This window comes from Oncorhynchus keta, unplaced genomic scaffold (assembly GCF_023373465.1).
Source record: "Oncorhynchus keta strain PuntledgeMale-10-30-2019 unplaced genomic scaffold, Oket_V2 Un_scaffold_984_pilon_pilon, whole genome shotgun sequence".
In the NCBI taxonomy this organism is placed as follows: domain Eukaryota; kingdom Metazoa; phylum Chordata; class Actinopteri; order Salmoniformes; family Salmonidae; genus Oncorhynchus; species Oncorhynchus keta.
In genome coordinates this window covers 556,669-568,700 of record NW_026291019.1, presented here as the reverse complement: position 1 = coordinate 568,700, position 12,032 = coordinate 556,669, and positions in this window count along the sequence as shown.

The following is a 12,032-nucleotide window of genomic DNA, read 5'->3' as shown; positions in this document are numbered from 1 at the left end:
ACACACACACACACACACACACACACACACACACACACACACACACACACACACACACACACACACACACACAGGGGATAAGGGAAGGGGATGACAGCAGCCTAATGAACACTGGCCAGAGGACCAACCGATGACAACACATGATTAAATATAGGGAGGGAGGGAGTGAGGGTAGAGAGTGATGGAGGATAGAGAGTGAGGAAGGATATAGAGAGGAGAGGAGAGGAGAGAAGAGCGAAATAGAGGTAGAAAGACAGATAGAGATAGAGGGATGGAGGAACAGAGGGTGAGGAAGGATAGAGAGAGGAGGGAAGAGCGAAATAGAGGTAGAAAGACAGATCGAGGGCATGGGGAGAGAGGGATGGAGGAACAGAGGGTGTACCAAGACAGATTGATAGAGCAGAGTGGAAAAGGGTGAGGAGAGAGAGAGAGAGAGAGAGAGAGAGAGAGAGAGAGAGAGAGAGAGAGAGAGAGAGAGAGAGAGAGAGAGAGAGAGAGAGAGAGAGAGAGAGAGAGAGAGAGAGAGAGAGAGAGAGAGAGAGAGAGAGAGAGAGAGAGAGAGAGAGAGAGAGAGAGAGAAGGAGTTCATTAAAAAGAGAGGGGTACCAGAGCGAGGGAAGGTGATTATTCAATCTAAATCTGAATGCAGCTTTCACGGATAAGTCAAATATTGACGTTCTCCTTCTGAAAAGACACGTTTGAGTTGATAAATAGTACAGTGCTTTTTTCTGTCATTCTGCAGAAAGTGCTTGGTTCAGTGCATGAAATGTCCTCAAGAAAAGTCTTTGTTTTTAACCCGATATACTATGACTTCTTTTTACCAGCTATTTTCATTTAGCTATAGAAAGTTGTCAATGACCAGGCTTTTGCAAACATAGAAAGAGGAACCGTGTGGTGCTTTTCTGTGATTCTGGGGGCACAAAGTGTCGCAACAAAACCTCCCGCCCCAAAATGCAGAAACCAGAAGAGGTAAATATAGGAGGAGAAGGGTGGAACAGGAGCGGGAAATGGAGAGAAGAGTTCCTCTTTCCAGTGCTGTTTGTTGTGTCCATGGGAGCTTCCAAATAGAACCCGATTCCCTACGTAGTGCACTTCTTTTGACCAGGGCCCATAACCTTTTAGGGCTCCTAGGGATCTGTTCCAAAGTAGTGAACTGCATAAGGGACAGTGGTCATTTGGGAAACTGGCCATGTGTCTTTTCTGTGACAGATGTGTGGAGGATGGCGTGATCAGCGAAGGAGGGGTGGAAGGAGGATGGAGGGAGGGAGGGAGGATGGAGGGGGATGGTCTACTTCTCCTTTAGTTTCAGCAAGCACAGCTCTGGAAGGTCACCATGACAACACACCCAACTGAGGAAGAAGGGGGAAGAAAGAGGGAGAGAGATAGAGAGAGAGAGGACAAGGGTTTCTTAGTCACTCTAATTTTAAGGTCTTGCTGACTTGAAGTCAGTCAGATTATTGTTCAACAGGGACAATACCTTGAGCTCAAATACACACGCATTGAGATGACACAGTCCAGTGAAGCATAACAACAGGAAGTGCAGTGTTCTAAGAGATGAGATATTTGCTATTGGCTACCTCTTTTTTTTTTTTTTTAGCTTTAAGGTCACAAAAGTTCACTAACTTTCCACAAATTCACAGGTTTTCCAGAAATCTCGGTTGGCAGTTTCCCAGATATCCAGGGATTTTTGGAAACCATGTGAATTTTGGGAAAGTTAGTGGAAGTTTGCAACCCTGGTTAGTGTTTTACCTTCACTTAGTGTGTCCCAAATGTCTAATTAGACATGTGCTCTATTTAAACATTTAATATGAGGTAGTTTTAGAATAATACATTGTAAACACTTGAGTTTGGGACACCATAACTGAGTGAGGGGTTTCAGTGCAGTGGGATAGAGAGTGAGTAGTTTCAGTACATACTACAGGGTAGTGAGTAGTTTCAGTACATACTACAGGGTAGTGAGTAGTTTCAGTACATACTACAGGGTAGTGAATAGTTTCAGTACATACTACAGGGTAGTGAGTAGTTTCAGTACATACTACAGGTTTCAGTACATACTACAGTTTCAGTTTCAGTACATACATACTACAGGGTAAGGGTAGTGGGTAGTTTCAGTACATACTACAGGGTAGTTTCAGTACATACTACAGGGTAAGGGTAGTGAGTAGTTTCAAATCAAATACATACTTGTGCTTCTAGTTCCGACAATGCAGTAATAACCAACAAGGGTAACAATTCCAAAACTACTGATTCACACAGTGTAAGGGGATAAAGAATATGTACATACTATAGAATGAGTGATGGTAGTTTCAGTACATACTATAGGCAAGATAGTTTCAGTACATACTACAGGGTAGTGAGATAGTTTCAGTACATACTACAGTGGCATAGTTAAAGTGTAGTTACAGTACATACTAAAGGGCAGTAGATGATATAGTTTCAGTACATACTATAGGGTATATGAATAGTTTCAGTACATACTACAGGGTAGTGATAGTTTCAGTACATACTATTAGGGTAGTGTTTAAAGTTTCAGTACATACTGACATCAGGGTTGAATAGTTTCAGTACATACCCATATTAAAGTGGCTGGAGTTGAGTCAGTGTGTCAGGAGGCACTACTAATGGTAGTGGTGGCTGTTTAACAGTGATGGCATACTATAGAAGGTAGTTTTTCAGTCTCTCGGTCCCAGCTTTGATGCAGCTTTCTGACCGCGCCTTCTGGACAGGGTAGTGGGGTTTCAGTACATGGCTACAGGGTGGTTGTTTCAGTCCTACATACTACAGTGTAGGGTACATACTACAGTGATAGTTAATGGTAGTTCCTGTAACATCGGGTGGTGTAGGTGTTTGGAGTACATACTACAGGGTAGTGATGTTTCAGCCCTACATACCCTACTGGAGGGTAGTGGGTAGTTTCAGTACATACTACAGGGCTGTGGGTAGTTTCAGTACATACTACTGTGTGGTGGACCAATTCAGTTTGTCAGTACATACTACAGGGTAGTGAAAAGTTTCAGTACATACTACGGTGTAGTGGGTAGTTTCAGCTACATACTACAGTGTAGTGATCTAGTTTCAGTACATACTACAGGGTAGTGAGGTAGTTTCAGTACATACTACAGGGTAGTGGGTAGTTTCAGTACATACTACAGGGTAAGGGTAGTGAGTAGTTTCAGTACATACTACACTGTTGTGTAGTTTCAGTAAACTACATGATAGTTGGTAGTTTCAGTACATACTACAGGGTAGTGAACAGTTTCAGTACATACAGGGTAGCAGAGGGCTCAGAACTACCCTTGTGGGGCCCCAGTGTTTCAGTACATACTACAGGGTAGGAGTAGTTTCAGTACATACTACAGGGTAGGGACCTTCAGTGAAGTCCAGTACATCCAGTACACACTACAGGGTAGTGAGACCCAGTCTCAGTACATACATGACAGTGTAGGGTAGGGTAGTTTCAGTACATACTACGAGTGAGTAGTTTCAGTACATACTACAGTGTAGTGAGTAGTTTCAGTACATACTTAGGGTAGTGAGTGTGGTTAGTTTCAGTACATACTACAGGGTAAGCAAATTGGAGTGGGTAGTTTCAGTACATACTACAGGTAGTGGGTAGTTTCAGTACATACTATGATGACGGAAGTGAGTGCTACGGGTAGTGAATAGTTTCAGTACATACTACAGGGTAATGGTGGCCCTAGTTTCATGTACATACAGCAGACTGGGATAGGGATTGATTGAATATGTCCGTAAAGACAATACTGTGTAGTGCCGTCTTTCGACCTACTACAGGCTAGTGACTAGTTTCAGTACATACTCTTATCGGCAGACTCAGTGCCTCGGTTTTTCGGATGACTACCTTGCCTGGTAGTGGGGAGTTTCAGTACATACTACAGGGTAAATCGGAGGGCAGTGAATAGTTTCAGTACATACTATGGGAGGCGAGTAGTGAATAGTTTCAGTACATACTACAGGGTACTGAGTAGTTTCAGTACATATCAATGATGTTGGTCTTGCTGCGGGCGTTCCCTGATCCACCATTTCAGTACATACTACAGGGTTGAGTAGTTTCAGTACATACTACGGGTCAGTGGGTAGTTTGCAGTACATACTAAGGGTAATGGGGGTAGTTTCAGTACATACTACTGCTCTTAAACGCTAGTAAAACCAAATAGTTTCAGTACATACTACAGGGTAGTGCCCGAGTTTCAGTACATACTACACTGGTATGGGTTTTCGACATAATATGTGGACACCTTCAGTACATACTACAGGGTAGACTGGGTAGTTTCCAGACATACTAACATCTCCAATCGAGTTTTCAGTACATACTACTACAGGGTAGTGGTAGTTTCAGTACATACTACCCTAGGGTAAAACTGAGGTAGTTTCAGTACATACTACAGGGTAAGGGTCGTGGTAGTTTCAGTACAAACATTGCTTCCAACACTCTACTACAGGGTAACTGGATGCAGTTTCAGTACATCCTACAGGGTAGTGAAAGTAGTTTCAGTACATACTACAGGGTAGCTCTAGAGGGTAGTTTCAGTACATACTACAGTGTAGACCCACTGGCTAGTTCAGTACATACCACAGGGTAAAGGTCCGTGAGTAGTTCAGTACATACTACAGGTAGTAGCGCTCCAGGGTAGTATCTCACTATCATCCCTACTACAGGGTACCTCATTTCAGTAGTGGAGTGAGTTTTCAGTACATACTACAGGGTGTGAGTGGATAGTTTCAGTACATACTACAGGAAGTTGTGAGACAGTTTCAGTACATACTACAACTGGATCAAACATCAGTACATACTGAGCAGGGTAGTGGGTAGTTTCAGTACATAACCTACAGGGTAAGGGTAGTGAATAGTTTCAGTACATCACCACAGTTTTTATTTATTTAGTTTTCTGATAGTTTCAGTACAATATCTCTACCTGGTACAGGGTCATTTATAGTTTCAGTAATACTACAGGGTAGTGTAATTATTCGCCTACATACTACAGGCCTTTTGGGTACACATTGTAGTTTCAGTCCATTTTTTTCTACTGGGTTATTGACTAGTTAAGTTTACTACAGTGTAGTGGGTGTTGTCTGTACATGCTATAGGGTTTATCTTGGCCAGTCGCAGTACAAACTGAGAACTTGTTTCAACTAGCCTACCTGGTTAAATAAAGGTGAAATAAAAAATAAAATACACACCAGGGTAGTGGGTCTGCTACTGAGGGCAGGGTGGGGATGCCTTTCAGCCTGCAGCCTTGGGGGGTTAAATTTTTCAGTACACACTACGGGGCAGTGAAGGAGAGTTTCAGTTTTGGTACTACAGGACGTGGGTAGTGGCACTGTATTGTCCTATAGGGCAAAAAATGATTTAGTCTGCCTGGGAGCAAGACATCCTGGTCCGTGACGGGGCTGGTTTCTTTTTGTAATACGGATGATTGGGTAGTGGACCCTGCCACATACCTCTTGGTCTGAGTGTGAATTGAGTTTCTAGTACTATACTGACGCTTAGCTTGTTTGATTGCTTGCGGAGGAAAAGCTACACTGTTTGTAGTGGATAGTTTCAGTACACCTTGCCATGATTAAAAGCAGTGGTTCAGTACTTTCAGTTTCAGTGAATGTTTCCATCAATCCACGGTTTCTGGTTTGGGAATGTTTTAATCTTGCTATGGGAAGTGACATCTTCAACGCACGTAGTGAACTACACCGAATCAGGTAGTTTCAGTACATATACATGGTAGTGGACGTTTCAAACATATCCCAGTCAGGGAGTGGAAGCAGTCTTGGAGTGTGGAATCAGATTGGTCGGGGAGTTTGAACAGACCTCAGGGTAGTGAGCTTCTTGTTTTAGTTTCTGTCTGTAGGATAGGATCAGTACAAAATGGTGTCGTGGTCAGTTTCCGAGTACATACTAAAGGGTAAGGGTAGTGAATAGTTTCAGTACATACTACAGGGTAGTGAGTAGTTTCAGTACATACTACAGGGGGTAGTGAATAGTTTCAGTACATACTACAGGGTAAGGGTAGTGAATAGTTTCAGTACATACTACAGGGTAAGGTAGTGAATAGTTTCAGTACATACTACAGGGTAGTGGGTAGTTTCAGTACATACTACAGGGTAGTGGGTAAGTTTCAGTGAATAGTTTCAGTACATACTACAGGGGTAAGGGTAGTGAGGTAGTTCAGTACATACTATAGGGTAGGGTGGGTAGTTTCAGTACATACTACAGGGTAAGTGGTGAATAGTTTCAGTACATACTACAGGGGTAAGGGTAGTGAGTAGTTTCAGTACATACTACAGGGTAGTGGGTAGTTTCAGTACATACTACAGGTTAGTGAGTAGTTTCAGTACATACTACAGGGTAAGTGGTAGTGAAAAGTTTCAGTACATACTACAGGGTAAGTGAGTGAATAGTTTCAGTACATACTACAGGGTTTCAGTAGTGAATAGTTTCAGTACATACTACAGGGTAAGTGTGAGTAGTTTCAGTACATACTACAGGGTAAGGGTAGTGAATAGTTTCAGTACATACTACAGGGTAGTGAGTAGTTTCAGTACATACTACAGGGTAAGGGTAGTGAGTAGTTTCAGTACATACTACAGGGTAGTGAATAGTTTCAGTACATACTACAGGGTAGTGAGTAGTTTCAGTACATACTACAGGGTAGTGAGTAGTTTCAGTACATACTACAGGGTAGTGAATAGTTTCAGTACATACTACAGGGTAGTGGGTAGTTTCAGTACATACTACAGGGTAGTGGGTAGTTTCAGTACATACTACAGGGTAAGGGTAGTGAGTAGTTTCAGTACATACTACAGGGTAGTGGTAGTGAGTTTCAGTACATACTACAGGGTAAGTAGGGTAGTTTCAGTACATACTACAGGGTAAGGGTAGTGAGTAGTTTCAGTACATACTAGGGTAGGGTAGTGAGTAGTTTCAGTACATACTACAGGGTAGTGAGTAGTTTCAGTACATACCTACAGGGAGTAGTTTTCAGTACATACTACAGGGTAGTGAGTAGTTTCAGTACATACTACAGGGTAGTGAGTAGTTTCAGTACATACTACAGGGTAAGGGTAGTGAGTAGTTTCAGTACATACTACAGGGTAAGGGTAGTGAATAGTTTCAGTACATACTACAGGGTAAGGGTAGTGAGTAGTTTCAGTACATACTACAGGGTAGTGAGTAGTTTCAGTACATACTACAGGGTAAGGGTCGTGAGTAGTTTCAGTACATACTACAGGGTAGTGAGTAGTTTCAGTACATACTACAGTGTAGTGAGTAGTTTCAGTACATACTACAGGGTAGTGAATAGTTTCAGTACATACTACAGGGTAGTGAGTAGTTTCAGTACATACTACAGGGTAGTGAGTAGTTTCAGTACATACTACAGGGTAGGGTAGTGAATAGTTTCAGTACATACTACAGGGTAGTGAGTAGTTTCAGTACATACTACAGGGTAGTGAATAGTTTCAGTACATACTAGGGTAGGGTAGTGAGTAGTTTCAGTACATACTACAGGGTAAGGGTAGTGAGTAGTTTCAGTACATACTACAGGGTAAGGGTAGTGAGTAGTTTCAGTACATACTACAGGGGGGTAGTGAATAGTTTCAGTACATACTTAGGGTAGTGAGTAGTTTCAGTACATACTACAGGGTAAGGGTAGTTTCAGTACATACTACAGGGTAGTGGGGTAGTGTAGTTTCAGTACATACTACAGGGTAGTGAGTAGTTTCAGTACATACTACAGGGTAGTGGGTAGTTTCAGTACATACTACAGGGTAGTGAGTAGTTTCAGTACATACTACAGTGTAGTGGATAGGTAGTGAGTAGTTTCAGTACATACTACAGGGTAGTGAGTAGTTTCAGTACATACTACAGGGTAGTGAGTAGTTTCAGTACATACTACAGTGTAGTGAGTAGTTTCAGTACATACTACAGGGTAGTGAGTAGTTTCAGTACATACTACAGGGTAGTGAATAGTTTCAGTACATACTACAGGGTAAGGGTAGTGAATAGTTTCAGTACATACTACAGGGTAGTGAGTAGTTTCAGTACATACTACAGGGTAGTGAGTAGTTTCAGTACATACTACAGGGTAGTGGGTAGTTTCAGTACATACTACAGGGTAGTGAGTAGTTTCAGTACATACTACAGGGTAGGGGGTAGTTTCAGTACATACTACAGGGTAAGGGTAGTGAGTAGTTTCAGTACATACTACAGGGTAAGGGTAGTGAATAGTTTCAGTACATACTACAGGGTAGTGAATAGTTTCAGTACATACTACAGGGTAGTGGGTAGTTTCAGTACATACTACAGGGTAGTGGTAGTAGTTTCAGTACATACTACAGGGTAGGGTAGTGAATAGTTTCAGTACATACTACAGGGTAGGGTAGTGAATAGTTTCAGTACATACTACAGGGTAAGGGTAGTGAGTAGTTTCAGTACATACTACAGGGTAGTGAATAGTTTCAGTACATACTACAGGGTAGTGGGTAGTTTCAGTACATACTACAGGGTAGTGAATAGTTTCAGTACATACTACAGGGTAGGGTGGAATAGTTTCAGTACATACTACAGGGTAGGGTAGTGAATAGTTTCAGTACATACTACAGGGTAGTGTGGTAGTTTCAGTACATACTACAGTGACATTTCAGTACATACTACAGGGTAAGGGTAGTGGGTAGTTTCAGTACATACTATAGGGTAAGGGTAGTGGGTAGTTTCAGTACATACTACAGGGTAGTGGGTAGTTTCAGTACATACTATAGGGTAAGGGTAGTGGGTAGTTTCAGTACATACTATAGGGTAAGAGTAGTGAATAGTTTCAGTACATACTACAGGGTAGTGAGTAGTTTCAGTACATACTACAGTGTAGTGAGTAGTTTCAGTACATACTACAGTGTAGTGAGTAGTTTCAGTACATACTACAGGGTAGTGTCATGAGGTTTCAGTACATACTACAGGGTAGGGTGTGAATAGTTTCAGTACATACTACAGGGTAGGGTGTGAATAGTTTCAGTACATACTACAGGGTAGGGAGTGAGTTTCAGTACATACTACAGGGTAGTGAGTAGTTTCAGTACATACTATAGGGTAGTGAATAGTTTCAGTACATACTACAGGGTAGTGAATAGTTTCAGTACATACTACAGGGTAGTGGGTAGTTTCAGTACATACTACAGGGTAGTGAATAGTTTCAGTACATACTACAGGGTAGTGAATAGTTTCAGTACATACTACAGGGTAGTGAATAGTTTCAGTACATACTACAGGGTAGTGAATAGTTTCAGTACATACTACAGGGTAGTGGGAATAGTTTCAGTACATACTACAGGGTAGTGGGTAGTTTCAGTACATACTACAGGGTAAGGGTAGTGAATAGTTTCAGTACATACTACAGGGTAAGGGTAGTGAGTAGTTTCAGTACATACTACAGGGTAGTGAGTAGTTTCAGTACATACTACAGGGTAAGGATCGTGAGTAGTTTCAGTACATACTACAGGGTAGGTGAGTGAGTAGTTTCAGTACATACTACAGGGTAAGGGTAGTGAATAGTTTCAGTACATACTACAGTGAATAGTTTCAGTACATACTACAGGGTGTGGTAGTTTCAGTACATACTACAGGGTAGTGAATAGTTTCAGTACATACTACAGGGTAAGGGTAGTGAATAGTTTCAGTACATACTACAGGGTAAGGGTAGTGAGTAGTTTCAGTACATACTACAGGGTAAGGGTAGTGAATAGTTTCAGTACATACTACAGGGTAAGGGTAGTGAATAGTTTCAGTACATACTACAGGGTAAGGGTAGTGAGTAGTTTCAGTACATACTACAGGGTAAGGGTAGTGAATAGTTTCAGTACATACTACAGGGTAAGGGTAGTGAGTAGTTTCAGTACATACTACAGGGTAGTGAGTAGTTTCAGTACATACTACAGGGTAGTGAGTAGTTTCAGTACATACTACAGGGTAGTGAATAGTTTCAGTACATACTACAGGGTAAGGGTAGTGAATAGTTTCAGTACATACTACAGGGTAGGGTAGTGAATAGTTTCAGTACATACTACAGGGTAGTGAGTAGTTTCAGTACATACTACAGGGTAGTGAGTAGTTTCAGTACATACTACAGGGTAGTGAGTAGTTTCAGTACATACTACAGGGTAGTGGGTAGTTTCAGTACATACTACAGGGTAGTGAATAGTTTCAGTACATACTACAGGGTAGTGGGTAGTTTCAGTACATACTACAGGGTAGTGGGTAGTTTCAGTACATACTACAGGGTAGTGAATAGTTTCAGTACATACTACAGGGTAAGGGTAGTGAATAGTTTCAGTACATACTACAGGGTAGTGAGTAGTTTCAGTACATACTACAGGGTAAGGGTAGTGAATAGTTTCAGTACATACTACAGGGTAGTGAGTAGTTTCAGTACATACTACAGGGTAAGGGTAGTGAGTAGTTTCAGTACATACTACAGGGTAGTGGATAGTTTCAGTACATACTACAGGGTAGTGAGTAGTTTCAGTACATACTACAGGGTAAGGGTCGTGAGTAGTTTCAGTACATACTACAGGGTAAGGGTAGTGGATAGTTTCAGTACATACTACAGGGTAGTGAGTAGTTTCAGTACATACTACAGTGTAGTGAGTAGTTTCAGTACATACTACAGGGTAAGGGTAGTGAATAGTTTCAGTACATACTATAGGGTAGTGAATAGTTTCAGTACATACTACAGTGTATTGAGTAGTTTCAGTACATACTACAGTGTAGTGAGTAGTTCCAGTACATACTACAGTGTAGTGAGTAGTTTCAGTACATACTACAGTGTAGTGAGTAGTTTCAGTACATACTACAGGGTAGTGAATAGTTTCAGTACATACTACAGGGTAAGGGTAGTGAATAGTTTCAGTACATACTACAGGGTAGTGAATAGTTTCAGTACATACTACAGTGTAGTGAGTAGTTTCAGTACATACTACAGTGTAGTGAATAGTTTCAGTACATACTACAGGGTAAGGGTAGTGAATAGTTTCAGTACATACTATAGGGTAGTGAATAGTTTCAGTACATACTACAGTGTAGTGAGTAGTTTCAGTACATACTACAGGGTAGTGAGTAGTTTCAGTACATACTACAGGGTAGTGAATAGTTTCAGTACATACTACAGGGTAAGGGTAGTGAATAGTTTCAGTACATACTATAGGGTAGTGAATAGTTTCAGTACATACTACAGGGTAGTTTCAGTACATACTACAGGGTAGTGGGTAGTTTCAGTACATACTACAGGGTAGTGGGTAGTTTCAGTACATACTACAGGGTAGTGAATAGTTTCAGTACATACTACAGGGTAGTGGGTAGTTTCAGTACATACTACAGGGTAGTGGGTAGTTTCAGTACATACTATAGGGTAAGGGTAGTTTCAGTACATACTATAGGGTAAGGGTAGTGAACAGTTTCAGTACATACTACAGGGTAGTGGGTAGTTTCAGTACATACTACAGGGTAAGGGTAGTGAATAGTTTCAGTACATACTATAGGGTAAGGGTAGTGAATAGTTTCAGTACATACTACAGGGTAGTGAGTAGTTTCAGTACATACTACAGGGTAAGGGTAGTGAATAGTTTCAGTACATACTACAGGGTAAGGGTAGTGAATAGTTTCAGTACATACTACAGGGTAGTGGGTAGTTTCAGTACATACTACAGGGTAAGGGTAGTTTCAGTACATACTACAGGGTAAGGGTCGTGAGTAGTTTCAGTACATACAACAGGGTAGTGAATAGTTTCAGTACATACTACAGGGTAGTGAATAGTTTCAGTACATACTACAGGGTAGTGGGTAGTTTCAGTACATACTACAGGGTAAGGGTAGTTTCAGTACATACTACAGGGTAGGGTAGTGAATAGTTTCAGTACATACTACAGGGTAGTGAATAGTTTCAGTACATACTACAGGGTAGTGGGTAGTTTCAGTACATACTACAGGGTAGGGTAGTGAATAGTTTCAGTACATACTACAGTGTATTGAGTAG